This window comes from Carcharodon carcharias, chromosome 3, assembly GCF_017639515.1.
Source record: "Carcharodon carcharias isolate sCarCar2 chromosome 3, sCarCar2.pri, whole genome shotgun sequence".
Lineage (NCBI taxonomy): Eukaryota > Metazoa > Chordata > Chondrichthyes > Lamniformes > Lamnidae > Carcharodon > Carcharodon carcharias.
In genome coordinates, this window is record NC_054469.1 from 190294782 (window position 1) to 190310458 (window position 15677).

Sequence of the window (15677 nt, forward strand, 5' to 3'; positions counted from 1 at the left end):
ATAAGTAAAAGCAAACAACTGTGAATGCTGGAAATCCAAAACAAAAATAAAAATACCTGGAAAAACTCAGCAGGTCTGGCAGCATCTGCGGAGAGGAATACAGTTAACGTTTCGAGTCTGTATGACTCTTCAACAGAACTAAGTAAAAAATAGAAAAGAGGTGAAATATAAGCTGGTTTAAGCGGGGGTAGGACAGGTAGAGCTGGATAGAGGGCCAGTGATAGGTGGAGATAGCCAAAAGATGTCATAGACAAAAGGACAATGAGGTGTTGAAGGTGGTGATATTATCTAAGGAATGTGCTAATTAAGGGTAGAAAGCAGGACAAGCAAGGTACAGATAGCCCTTGTGGAGGTGGGGTGGGGTGGAGGGAAGGGATTGAAATAGGCTAAAAGGTAGAGATAAAACAATGGATGGAGGTACATTTAAAAATAATGCAAATAGGTGGGAAAAGAAAAATCTATACAAATTATTGGGAAAAAAGTGGGGGATCAGAAAGGGGGTGGGGATGGAGGAAAGAGTTCATGATCTAAAATTGTTGAACTCAATAGTTAGTCCAGAAGGCTGTAAAGTGCCTAGTCGGAAGATGAGATACTCTTCCTCCAGTGTGTGGTGAGCTTCACTGGAACAATGCAGCAGGCCAAGGACGGACATGTGGGCATGAGAGCAGGGTGGAGTGTTGAAATGGCAAGTGACACGGAGGTCCAGGTCATGCTTGCGGACAGACCGAATGTGTTCTGCAAAGCGGTCACCTAGTCTGCGTTTGGTCTCTCCAATGTAGAGGAAACCACATTGGGAGCAACGAATGCAGTAGAATAAATTGAGGGAAGTGCAAGTGAAATGCTGCTTCACTTGAAAGGAGTGTTTGAGCCCTTGGATGGTGAGGAGAGGGGAAGTAAAGGGGCAGGTGTTGCACCTTCTGCGGTTGCATGGGAAGGTGCCGTGGCAGGGGGTTGAGGTGTAGGGGGTGATGTAGGAGTGGACCAGGGTGTCCCAGAAGGAACAATCCCTGTAGAATACCGACGGGGGGGGGTGAAGGGAAGATGTGTTTGGTGGTGGCATCATGCTGGGAGTGGGCGGAAATGGCAGAGGATAATCCTTTGAATGTGGAGGCTGGTGGGGTGATAAGTGAGGACAAGGGGGACCCTATCATGGTTCTGGGAGGGAGAGGAAGGTGTGAGGGCGTATGCGCAGGAGATGGGCCAGACGCGGTTGTGGGCCCTGTCAACCACCGTGGGTGGAAAACCTCAGTTAAGGAAGAAGGAAGACATGTCAGAGGAACTGTTTTTGAAAGTGGTATCATCAGAACAGATGCGACGGAGGCAAAGGAACTGAGAGAATGGGATGGAGTCCTTACAGGAAGCGGGGTGTGAGGAGCTGTAGTCGAGGTAGCTGTGGGAGTCGGTAGGTTTGTAATGGATATTTGTGGACAGTCTATCACCAGAAATTGAGACAGAGAGCTCAAGGAAAGGAAGGGAAGTGTCAGAGATGGACCATGTGAAAATGATGGAGGGGTGGAAATTGGAAGCAAAATTAATAAATTTTTCCAGGTCCAGACGAGAGCATGAAGCAGCACCGAAGTAATCATCGATGTACCGGAGAAAGAGTTGTGGGAGTACAATAAGTACTTCATTGGCTGCAAAGTGCTTTGGGAAATCCTGATGCCATGAAAGGTAGAATATAAATACAAGTTATTTCTTACAATCACAGATCAGTTTAAATGTAAACTTATTTTTACTCATAGGGCCCTCAATAGCCTAAAATTTATTAATTTGACTCCCTCATTTAGCCAAACATTGTTGCCACCTCACATAAATTGGCTGCACAGCTTCGCAGCAGATTGGCCCAGTTTTTGGGAGGATACGTAGCAATGGTCATTATTTAAAAGTAGTGATTAAAAACCCACTAATTACAGGCATAGATCAAGTGCTGTGGAGAACAGTCCTGTAGGCCCTTTCACTTCAAAAAAGAATTTTCTTTTAAATTGGTCCCTAAATCCCTTAGTATTGTGAAGAGTCCAAAACATTTCATTGTTGTTGTTGCCCTTTGTATCCCCTCAGTACCTAACCCAGTTTTATTTCATAGAATCATAATGCACAGAAAAAGGCCATTTGGCCCATTGTGCCAGTGTCTGCTATTTGAACAACTTATCCAAGTAGTCATACTCCTCTGCCCTCTCCCCATAACCCGGCAATATTTTCCTTTTCAAGTGTAGATTTAATTTTCTTTTGAAAGTTACGGTTAAATGAAAGGATTTTTTTCCATGTCAAAGCAATAACTTATTATCAAAATGATTTGTGAAATAAATAGAAAACTCAGTGTGAGGACAAGAGCTAATCTCTTTCTGTGTGACAGTAACTGTCTTTTGAGGTTGCTTCTAGTATATTATCACCTGTTCAATTCTTACTGAGTTACTTGTCTGCATAATATTGCAAATAACTGGCATCCTTTGTAATCCTGTTGATAACTATTTTGTTGTTACCTGATATCACCAAGAGCATTAATTAGATTAATATCCTTCTTAACAAACCTCTTGTTTTATTTATAAGGTGCCCAATAAAAACAGAATATACTAGGATTATGAAACAAATTTATCAGCATCTGTAAAAAAAAGAGATCAAGTTACAGGTGGAAACTCAGCATCAGAAGTCACTCCAAGAACTTAACTTATCTTTTTTCTTAATGAGCACTGCCAATTTGGCTGTGTATTTGAGGCATTATCCTTTTTTAAAAAAAAATCAGATTCTAGGCTTTCTTCTTATATCCTTCACTTGTACAATCCCACCTGCCTTCTGGAGCAATCATCGAATTTGTTTCTCCATTAGCCAAATATGAACAAGGGTAGGAACTGGTGACTCTTGGATACATTGACTCATTATACTTGGCCTTGTGTAAAACATTAGACAAAACATTGAGAGCACAGGTGCTGTTTACAGGAAGTAAGGAAGGACCTCAAGGTTGGACTTAAACATCAGGAAGCTTCATGATTTTGATATCTATTTACAAACTAGATACTGTACAATGCTACTATTAAATCAAGAACATTGTCTAATGCTTAGAAAAGGGGGAGGATACCCTTCAGCAATTAATTGAAAAATCAGTTACAATTGATGACTGAATATCTGCTAACATCCTTTTATTTTTATCTTTCTGTTTCTTTAGATCTCTGAATATTTGCTTTAATTGACTCATTGTGGGAAGTGGTTTGGACGAGGTTCTGAGTCAGAAAGTGTAGTCTGTGTTTGAATTAAATAGTTGGATTTTGAAGTTTTAAATGTTCAACACATCGGTTTGACATTTCTTTCTCTACTATTTTGACAGAAGTGTTAACTCAATTAAAATAAAGTGGCTAATAGGTCTGGTAAAGCCGGGGCAGAGGAATGGCATTTAAATGTAGAATTTTACATGCTCTCATTGCAAGGCCTTAATATTTTTATGCATTTTAATAATTTTCCGTCAATATTTCACTATTGCTGTTTAATTGTAAACTAAATTAGAAAAATCAAAAACTCATGTTGTAGAATACAGCACAAAAGAAGGTCATTCAGCACATTGTGCTTATGATGGTACTAGCTCTTCAAGTGGAACGATCTGTTCTAATTTGATTACCCTGCCTTTTCCTATAACCTTTCACAGTTCTTTCTTTATCATTTTCAATTTTCCTCCTTTTTACTCTCCCCTGCCACCTCCTGGCACGGGTTAAGATCAGAGCTTGAGATTTGTAGATTCAGGTAATGTGTGTAACCCTGGTGCAGGCCCAGCCTTTAGCAATGGCCTGCAAGCAAAATCAGGAGTAGAAAGTCAGTTATTACTGCAGACCTGAGAGGCTGCAGCATCCATATTGACCACTGGCTGTGGGACCTTCTTGCTACTATACAAAAACAGCAGCCAAAAGATAAGGTCTTCAGGGTCAAGTATCCAATGAATCCCTGCAACAACAACAAAAAAGCCACCTGTCCTTCTGACCCTTCTTTGCCCCTCAGAGTTTCTCTGATCCATGCTGGGGTCTGAAACAGCTTCTCTGGAGGTCTCTGTATCAGAATATTCCTCAGGTACACCACTGACTTCTTACTGAGTTATCAGGATGCCTGTTACAGTACTTTCAGGTACTTCATGCCTATGATTATTCTTCATCAGCAACTCTCAGTTGTGTACTGGTTGGCAATCAGGTCATGAGTGGCATCGCCAGCATATCCAATGAGGATTCTCTGTATAACAGTCAGATACAGAAACCAGAGTTGATTTTTCCACCTGAATATTCAGGGGTTGCTGAAACCAAAGTATTGGACTGGATCTTTAAACCCCGGATAGGGCATTGCAGAGACGGGTGGAAATGAAAAATCACACCACTGGGTGACATGTCAGTTTGCCAGCACCATCCTGCTCCCTGGCTATTTTCCTGGAAGTGAGTTGGAGGGTGGCAGTAGGGTTACCTACCCGCAAGTAGCAGATAGTCAATTAAGGTTTTTTAAAGGTCTACTGAGGCCTACCATCAGAGGCAGACTGACATCTTCCACTCATCCTCTGGGTCCCCATGGCATCAGGACCAAGCCAGCTACCTGGGGGCAGCCTTTTTGCAGCAGACCAGTGAGTCAGTTTTCCAGGCAGGTTTTGAGGCCCACCCCCCTGCCTGCTTGGCTCCTCCTCCACAATGGTTGTCTGGCTGCTAAGAGCATTTTCCATTTAAAAGTTTAAACAGTTGGAGAGAGGATGCCTCCATCTTGAGGTGCTCACTCTCTCTTACTTGAAAAGGCAGCATGCTGCTTCTACAGTGCTGCAGGGCTTGCTTTTGGCCCTCCATGTTCGAGAACCTACATACCGGACAGCTGGCCTGTCCTCTGCCCACGAGTGATCCAATTCGGAGAAAATTGCTGCCAAGTGACTGTTCCCCACAAAGTGCAGGATTGTGACCTCTATTCAACACTGATGTTAGTATCCCGACTGAAAGGGAAAAATTCTACCCCTTATCTCGTTCACAATCCTGTCTGAGGTTCGCTTCATCAACACAAGCCGAGAATCAAACTTGGAACCTTGTTTATTTTTCTGGTTATTTGTACATCTGATGCACTTGGAAACTCATCCTCACATTGAATCCCCCAATACAAACTACTACAAAATCCACACAAGGATGGTTTCTGATTGGATGATAGACTACACTCATCCTGAAAGCTTAGGCAAAGCTTGGCAGGACCAAGGCTAATTAAGGAGTGTAGAGGATGCATTTAGATACTGATGAAACTCAACCTACTAAAACACAGCATCCACCCAATACAAAGCACCGGTAAAGTTTCCACTGATTGTCCAGCCAGAGTCATTCTTACAGTGAGGGGGTTTATTTGCACGATTAAGGAACTGAGAGGGAAGAGTCACAGCAAGTCTTCCTTTTCAGGTTCCACTAAATAGACTGAATTTACCTGAATTTAGGCAGTTGACAAATACTGATCTGAGCTCTTGTGGGTGGGAGACAGTTATCAGGACCCCCACACATGGCATGGTGAGCAGCATAATGCTCCCATAAATGGTGTTATGATGCAGCAGTTGATATGTGCCAGGCAGATCATGCTAACACAACGATTTTGCAATTTGTATTTATTTTGGATTCGTGCCCTGAATTCAGAAGTAACAAGTCCACCAAGACATTAGAGACTTTTTTAAAAACTAAATTAAACATTTATTAACAACGGGAAAGCTCTCAAGCCCATCCATAGGTCTACAAATTACTACCATAATAACTCCTAAAACCCCTAATTAATCTGGCTTCCAGTTATACCCCCGTTAAGGCAACAGTAAAAAAAAAATAGATTTTAAACAGATCTAGGCCAGTCAACACAATATCCTGCACCGTAGGATTCAAAGTGGCTTTTCCCAGCTTTGGTTTCTGTAGACAAAAAGCTTAATGCACAAATACTGGAGGCTTCTCACACTCATGGTAGATCTTACAATGCCTTCCTTAACACATAGCCTCATTCTTCTTTGTACATGTCTCTCCCTTTTAATGTAAATTCCATTGTTCCCAGATGTCTTTGGAACATTACCTTTCTCATATTATAAATCTTTTCATGGTGCTAATATTGTCAGTATCCTTTGGGAAAAATAAACACACTACTTGGCCTAGCTTCTCTGGCTAGGTGTAACATCCTATCATCTTTTTGAAATTCAAACTGCCCTGATTTTTCTAAAAATGCAAATTGTCCTCATCCTACACTCTAGGACTTCAGCCATGTTTGCATATTTAGCATTTCAAACCCAGATTCATTTGATGAGTAAAAGCCTCCAGACCAGCTGTCTCCAATCAGTTAAATCCCACACACACACACACAGGAGCAATCCAAACCCCATTATTAACCTACTTTTATAATAAATCACAATAATATTATGAGAATTATTATATTTTTGTGATGACTGTATGGAATCAACTTTGATCCTGTCTCCTGGCATTAATGGGGCAGTAATGGCCACAAAAGGGGATCAGTAGCTTTATGTGCCATTAACACCTTTAATCAGCTGCCATTGTTTTAAAAAATATTTCTATTTCTCGGTGTCCAAATCATCCTCCTGTTTGAGTTGATAAGGCTCTCCTAATATGGAAATCTGGGTCCTTAAACAAAATTAAGGCTCCGCTTGCTATTTTAGGCAGGAACTAGTTGGGGCCTACACTGTACATTGTTCCTTGGGCAATGGAGGAGATGGGGCCCAGATAAGGTAAGCCTTGAATTACATTTGTGAGCCCCAAAGCAACAGGATTGAACCTCCGGTGGCCAAAAAAATGATCAAGGCCACTGCATGCCCAGGACCCTGGAGCAGAGCATTGCCAGCTTGGTGCGCCCATCGGGAAATTGTGCACACATTGCAATAGACTGAAAGCTTGGGCTGGAGGGCACATATATTCCAGAAAAGTACTCCCAGTAGGCATGGATCTGCACTGAGAATCCACTCTCAGAACATCTTATACACTCAGTGACAAATAAAGGCTAACCAAAACATTGACCATGGTGTGATCTCTTAGACTTAGAAGCTTCCTGCATCTAGAGATGCATGAGGCAGACAAAGCACATGCTTACATCTGTTTTCCATAGCTTGTTTTTCCTGGAACAGGTCACTACCCTGAAGCCAGAGGCTATAGCTTGACGGATGCCACTCCGCATCAAGTATGGCTGACCAGGGGGGTGAGCTATAGGGAGGTGATAGCACAGTGGTATTGTTACTGGACTAGTATTCTACAGACCCAGGGTAATGCTTTGGGGACCCGGGTTCAAATCCCATGGCATATGGTAAAATTTGAATTCAATTAAAATCTAATGATGGTCATGAAACCATTGCCAATTGTTGTAAAAACCTAAAACCTGCCACTCTTACCTGGCCTGGACTACATGTGACTCCAGGCCCACAGAAATGTGGCTGACACTTAAAAATGTCCCTGAATGAGGGATGGGCAATAAAATCTGGCCTAGCCAGTGATGCCCACATCTAATGAATTAAAAAAAAGCTGTCTCTCCTGCTCTTACCACCTGCCATAGGCACGTTGGAGGAATTTTCAGGTTGATAATCAACCGGTTTGGCTGTGTAATGAACACAGGTGTGACTTCAGGAAGCTTAAAATTAAATGCATATCTATAAAAATGAGAGTTGGCCAAAATATTTTCAGCTGCACAGGAAATTGGAAGAAGGGAGTCAGATATTTACAGCATGTGTCACTGATTTCACCACAAAACCTCTTTGATATAAATGTGCAAACAAAAGATAGTTTGCACAAGAACTGTTTGATACTCTTAACTACTGCTAACTGTACCGCTTTCATAAATTAACCCCCTATTCTTCAGCCTCAAGATTATGAGAACAGACTGGAACAAATCTCCATTGCTTTACTATCGAGACATTCTGGGGCTAAGTTAAGGGAGAGGTTTTAATTCCATTATCTATTATACTGCTTTTGACCTGGGAGTGCCATGTAGTAAAATGCTGAAGATGAAAACAAAGTCCCACCAACCCTCCCCCACTGATATACCGTGCCTGGATGAGCACGACCTTCATAAAGAGGTCATATCTATCCATCACGGTAGTGCAATTGGAGACAAATGTGTAGAGCCTCACATTAGATATCCACCAGTCTTATCTCTAATATTCTCGTAGGAAAGGAGCACAGTCTATTATCCCATCATGCCTCACTGAAAGAGGCATCAATTTGGTTGCATTTCTCAGCCATTTCCCAAACTCTTTTAATTTGTCCTTTTTGCAATAATTATCCATTTCCCTTTTGATAGCTATTGGATTATATATCTGCAACTGTTTTGATTGGGTATTTCATGATCGACAACCCAGTTCATTAAAAAAAGTCTTCTGACCTTTTTCCTCACAATGTTGTTGTTGATCTTAAATCCATGGCTTCCAGTTAGTGGATCACTGACCAGTGAAGATAGCTTCTCCTGCTAACCTTCTTGAAGTCCCTCCCTAATTTTCAGCACCGCCATCAGAGCTCCTCTTAAACTTTCCATCATGGTGAAAAGGTTCCAATAATATCAACAGGAAACTGTTGCTTGCTGTCCCAACCAGTGACCAAACAGATTTTCAACAGAAAACAGCCTGTTCCATTCTGACATCATTTTGAGCATCCAAATCGCTACAGACAGCTGAGTCATTGATTATGGATCTGAATAAAAATGAGGCCAGCGTTTAAGATGTGAAGCCTTTTGGATTTCCGACCAAACAGATTCCTATGTTGAGGGCCGAGATGAAAATTGGAAATGCCAGCTAAACAATTCACTTGGCATTGATGTATATCATTTACAGGAGCCAGCGTACATCCCAAGAGTTTAACCTTAAGAGTATCTGTTGGCTGCACTCCTAGTTATGGTTTTCGTGAGACAAATCATTTTAAAGCACCAGCTATAACATTAGAATTTCCCAAAATTCCCCTGAAGTAGTTTAATAAAAAATGCTGGACATTGCACTTCCATCACAGAAGATCTTCTGAATGCCCTTGCAATTTTTCTACAAGTGGTTGTAAGTTATAGAAATGCAGTTGGGTCTAAAGTAACCTGTTTTTTGATGCTATGATGAACTCTTATGTACATACCATATGATAATGCTGTAGTACCTAGAGGAAAACAATTCTGAAAAGTTTTAATAACAAAATAAGAAGGCAGATAACTTGATTTTGGATTTTGTGGCGAGCTTCAGTTGTGATAGTTAAATCATTGAAAATACTAGTGGTTATAGTGGTTAAATTCAATTTGAGAATAAGGCAAATTTTGTTCAAAAATATGTGCCACTCATATTACTTTTGTCATGGCTTATCCACATAAACTCAGATGTGCACTCCCAGAGACTTCCAACATTGTATCTGTGCTGGTCACATGATACAGATCAATATTTACCAAATTTAAATGAAAACTTCACATGTTTCTTAAAAATCAGTCGAACTTGTGTTATGTTCTGTTATCACTCCTGTGTTCGCTGACCTACACTGACTTCTGGTTCAGCAAAACCTTGATTTTAAAATTCTCATCCTTGTTTTCATGACCTTTCTCCTCCTTATCTCGGTAATCTCCTCCAGCACCTAAAAGCTCTGAGATATCGGCGCTCTTCTAATTCTGGCCTCTTGAGAGCCATAACTGGAGTTTTCCACAACAATATTGGCCTCCCTGATGGAAAGAGCCAGAGGAACAGGAGGCTATAACAATTTGAATCATTCCCTAACACACCTAACTTCTGTTTACAGAAAAAAGGCAGTTTCCATGACCAGATCAAATCTTGCATGAACTAAAACTTGTACCCCTATATACGTCATGAATAAGACCACACAACATTGGATGCAGCATTTGTTTTTAATTAGCATAATGAACCACAGGCCATTTGACAGAGATTATCACAATCACCCGCCAACTTTGTTGTCAGTTCATTATATTCATAAAATTAATAAATTTATTTATAAGTTAACTACACAAAACACTCTTGCCTCTGAGTCACCAGGTTGTGGATTCAAGTAACACACCGCAGGCTGGAGTGCAAAATCTAGGCCAACATTCCTCGCAGAATTTTCATTTTGGGGGCTAGGATCATTTTCTGAGTCCCAAGAATTTACAAGTGGATGTTATATTTGAGAAACACCCGTGCCATTTTTGCACTCTCAAGTTTTATGTCAATGGCAATGGAGTTGGGCAGGAAAGTTGTGGCTGCAGTGCAAAACTTCCCTGTTTGTCCAGGAGGCTTTTTCATAGCCCACCCATAGCTGCAGCATTGGCAGCTGACGGGAGGTCTCACCATTGAAAAGCTTAACCCACCATAGAATCACACGTTTCTCGTGCCCACACCGACAGCACTTTCAATTTTAATTGTAATCGCGTGGGATATGGGAAAAAGCAAAAGAGCAGACGTGGCGCGTACTTCCAGTTAGACCGTTAGGAACTGTTGACAAAATCCCCCGCCCCACTCCCGGTCACCCAAAGAAATGTCTTCCTGGAGCAACAGTGGGATATGGGCGCCCGAATATCAGTGTTTCCTGAGGCAGTGCGGCTAGAAAATGGAGGAGTTTATTCATGACATGTGCACTGCTACATCTCAGGGATATAGATGTATGAGCTTATTCTTCAAGAGTGTGACCATTCTTTTGCAGAGCCATTAAGCGAATGTAGGAGTAGTGCATTGGCAGGCACAAAATGTATGCCACACTCTGGAGCATTGACTGGTCAATGGCACTAATGGCACAAAAATGTATGGGGTGGGAGCCAGATGCATCCAGCTGGTGGTTCCCCCTGACATTCCGGTGCCGCATGAAAGGGTTGAGACAGGCAGTGATGAGGTGGAGGGGGCCGTCCCTCATGGGGCACCATCATCCTCAGCAGCCCTCTTGGCCCCTCTGACTGAGGCATCATCAATGCAGGAAAGCTGTATGGCAGCAGCTGCCTCTGCCTCATGCTGATACAGCAACTACAAGACTGGTCAACACTGCCTCTCAGCTTCATCCATACACGTGTGAGGAGCCTGCCTCAACCTCACCCTGAACCATAGTGGAAGCACCCAGTAGGAGTGGGTGAGAGCGGAGGATTCTGCATTGGTTGACTCACAAGCGTTGACCTCTGTTGTGGTTGTGATCAGGTAAAATGAATCAATGTAATCTGCATGTCATCTGCATCCTTCAGTGACACTGTACAGGAATCCCATTGATTGTCAGTATACCCTGTGTGGAGGTATTATTCCTTACCTGCCCCTCATGCAAAACCTCTGCCTGCCTCAAGACCAATGGCGTGTATTTATTGTGGGAGCACTGCTTCTCATTGCTGCTTGTTTCCAGCTCCAAATAGCTCAGCCCCATGTGCACAGGTGGTCTTCCTTGCCTCTGGATGGACTATCATAGCTACCTGTAGCCCTTTTACCTCTATTGAGTCACTCTCAATAGATTCAGCGCCGACACAGGTACCTCGATAATCTGTTTGCCACTCCTTGAGTTGCTCTCTGAGCCTTCCCTCTGAAAAATAACTGAGCCACCTCCGTGAATGCCTCCTCCCTTGGATACCAGTTGCTACTCCAGGACATGGTTAAGACCCTTCGTGGCCACTGTCATTCCAAACAAAAATCACTTTCTGTCTTTAAAGTGGCTTGTATGCTGGATCAATTGTCCAACTGTGACATTCAGGCAGTTTGTCAATGTACAGAACCCGCTGCATCTTCTAAAATTGCTGGAATGCGGGATCGCATCAGAAAGCCGCTTGCAGATCTGAAATTGAGCATTACCTGCCTCCTGTCCTGCCATCTCGACCAAGCAAAAATTCAGCTCCCCAGTGCAGTACTGGAAGGGTGCTGCTGTGTTGGGGGTGCCATCTTTCAGATGAGATATTAAACTGAGGCCTTGTCTGTGCTCCCAGCTAGGTATAAACAATCCCTTGGCACTGTTTCAAAGGAGACCAAGGGAGTTCCTCATAATGTCCTGGCTAACTTAATCCCTTAACCAAACCGAAAAAAGTGACTACATTTCATAAAAGCACTTCATTGACCTTGGCATGCCCTGAGGTCATAAAAAACACTATGGGCAGAATTTTCTGCGCACTGAATGGGTGGGCCCGACCCAATCTCCGGCAGGCGTGAAGCCAGTCCCCGCCGCCTTTTAAGTGAGCAGGCCAATTAAGGCCTGCCCAGCGGGAAGCGCTATGCACTCCCTGTGCTGGTGAGGGGCGATTCCCCAAAAGCGAGAGTGTGCTCTTTCACGCATGCATGCGAAAGCATGCATATCTCCCTGAGGCTAAGTGGTGCCTCAATGAGATCGCTGACAGTTGCATAAACATTAACAATAGAAAAAAAAATCCTTACCATGTCCCCCTCATGTGACAATGTCACATGAGATGGACATGTTAATAAATTTCACTAAAACTTTATTAAACTTTTTTAAACCCTACATGAAACCTCATCCCGTCTGTCCATTAATTGTTTAAATGATCCTGTCAATGGCCTCAGTTGGCCATTGACAGATCGGCGGGCCTGCAGCTGATTTTGCTGCGTCCCCGCCTTCCTGAAAATTTAAATGGTGCAGGGTGACGTAGGAGGTTCCGCCTGACATCATCCTGCGTCATGTTGCATGTCGGTGAGCGGGCCCCACCCCCTGCTCACCCACGGCAAAATTCAGCCCTACATATGTGCAAGCCTTTCCTTTATCTTTCTTTTTTTCATTTTTATAAGGAAAATGATGTTGAGACATTAAGGATTGAATCGGCCCACAAGAGTTCAGAATATATTCTTTGGAGCACTTCCTTACCCAATCCAATAATCTACTAAGTTATTCAAGGAAGCATTCTTTCATAAATTTTTTGATGAGATTGTTTTATGAGAGCAAGTTAATATTTCTGCTCAATACATAGAATTCAGCTATAAGTTTAGACTCAACTGAAGCTGAACTAAAAACTGAAATTTAATTAGGTAAGTTAGTGATTTTATGTCAGCAAAACCTTTCAACTTACACGTGTTAATCGTTAGTTAGTAACAATCTTCCCCTAAAGATATACCCTGATAGATCAGCCACTAAATGTTGGGAAGTCAACTGTTTCTTCCAGGTGGAAAACTTGCACGCATTGACATTTGTGAATAAGTGAACTATTTGTACTGTTTCGTGGATAATCATTGAAGGCGACAGATCAAACAAATACTGTTCTTTAAGACTGTTAATTTAGATATCACCCAGGACAAAGCTTTTGCACCCTTACTGATTTAGACAACAGGCGGTAAGAGCGGGAGAGATTCCCGGTTAGCTGTGTGATGGAAAGAAATTGGAGCCTCTACCATCACTATCCATAGTTCCAGGCTCCAAGTTTATGCTGCTACAGCAACTCAGACCCTTTTGTGGCAGGTTGGAGGGATGTGGCTGGCTCAGTTGGCTGGACGGCTGGCCTGGATCAGATTGATGCCAACAGCAAAGGGTTGGATCCCTGTTCCAGCTGGGGTGGATTCAAGACCCGCCTCCCTTCCCTCCCTGCACTAGAGATCTTGGTGTTGTGGATCAGACCTGCCTTCAGGCAGAGAATTCAAGAAGAAGGAAATTTGATGCTGGTTACGCTGTTCCAATATCATCTTATCCAATTCATTACTGACCTAACACAACACCAAAGTTACTCATTGCCAATCCTATCTTCCCGAATGCTAACATATCTAATGCAAAGAATAACTTAGACAATGCTAATTCCTACTTACTTGAAGTCAATATCAACATCAATTTACCCAATGTCAGCACTAACTTACTTGACATCAATGCTAATTTACCCAATGCCACTGTTGACTTGAGTAATAACAATGCTGACTTTCCCAGTGCCAATGCACAAGGGTTTCACAATGCTGTGTGCTGGTTTCACAATTTGTGATTCTCATGTTTTTTAAACAATTGTAATGGGTGGTAAATTCAGCTGCTTCCAATACTTAGTTCCACACCATGGTTGTCTACACTAATCCCATTCCCCTGGACTTTCCTCTACTCCTTTAACATTTTTCTTCTTCAAATAATTGTGCATTTCCCTTTAAAATAAAGAGGGAAATTATTAGAATATAGGGAAAGAGCAGGGCAATAGGGTTAGAAGTCATGGAATGATTTGTGGCAAATAGCATTTTGGTGAGCATTAAATTTTTATGCATTTCAGTAAATTTCCTTTTGCAGACTGGGTAAGCATTTGGCAAAGTATCTCCATTCTGTCTGTAATAGTTGTCCAGTAGCTTATCACTTCAACCGCACTTGTCCTCACCATTCTTGGTCTCCTACGCTGCTCTAATTCATCTTAACACAAGTTAATTTGTATTGGTCATTCTGCAGCCCTCTCATCTCAACTTTGACTCTTACAACTTCAGTTGTTAGCCAGCTCTCTCATTTAAATTCCTTGCCTCTTTCTTTCCCAGCTACCTACCACCTCATACAGCTCCATCTTGTAAAGATTTATTTGCCGTGTATCTTTCTTGTGCTTTTTTGCCATCTTATTTATTTATTTTCTTGCCCTTGCTTATGTCCAAAATATTTTGGTTAATTTCAATTTTTTTGCTGCCACGCATCATAGATTTTATTGTTTAGAGATTCAAAAGCTATCATGCATGTCACATCGTCAGACTTTATTTTATTACTATCTTTTATGCACGTACGATGAGGGATAAACATTTTTGTTTAATCTTTTAGATTGTCTTCACAGGTTAATTTAACAAGGAGCAAATTAAAGGAATCGCTGGCATAAAGGAAGGGAGAATACTAGATTCAGTTGTAAAGTACTAGGCTCCCCAGAGGTCTGTAGTGACACTCCAACTCACCTGCTCTTATTTGGCGACTTCTACCAGCTCTCAGCTGGATCCCCAAATAGAGATCTGTGCCAGAGGAACAAAGATTGGCAGAACGCCCACCTCCTGCTGGCCGATCACTGAAAAGCATTGGCAGCAAGCCCAGAGAAATGTAACCTCCACAACAGGCATAATGCATCCCACCTTACCACCAGAAGAAAGAAGCATGGAGCTGGAAAACAACAAGTAGAGATAAAAACAGATACCGATTATCAGTTCTGTTGAAGCAGCAGTATTTTCTTTTCTTGGCTTCTATCAAAAATTCCAAGAAAATGTGAGACCTGGTTAATTATTTTTCATGCCATTGTTTTGATGGGATTCTCTCATGGATGACTAGGTAATGATAATGATTTATCATGAATTGCATCACTGGAAGATCGCTGCTGCTGTTCCCACCTCCTTCTCAGTGACCACATTCTTGCACTGTGGAAAAAACATGGAGAAAAACCTCAAAGCTTTCTAGCAGATTCATCTTGAAGAGGTGCACAGAATTTGGCTTATCACTGTTTAGTCATCAATTGGTTTAGATGCAACATCCAAAAAAATTGCTTTTAAAAAGCCTGCAAGGAAGTAATTTCTTACAATCAAGAGCTAAATTGAAGATGCAAACATTAATTTAATTAAGATGTTCCAAAAGCTACCTATTCATCAAGTAGCAAAATTGGCAGAGAAACATGCACTGAGTATTGGAGAGAGTAATTTACTAAGCATACCCTGCAGTCACATAATTACATGTAATTTCACCAGCGTAATTAACTAATTTAATTACCACTTCTCAAGAGCATCAATTATTGACATTATAGGGTATTTAGATTTTACACCCAACGTGTACAGCATTTTGAGAATTCCCAGTCACTGTTTGTTATGCAAGCTTTCAAATGCCTCA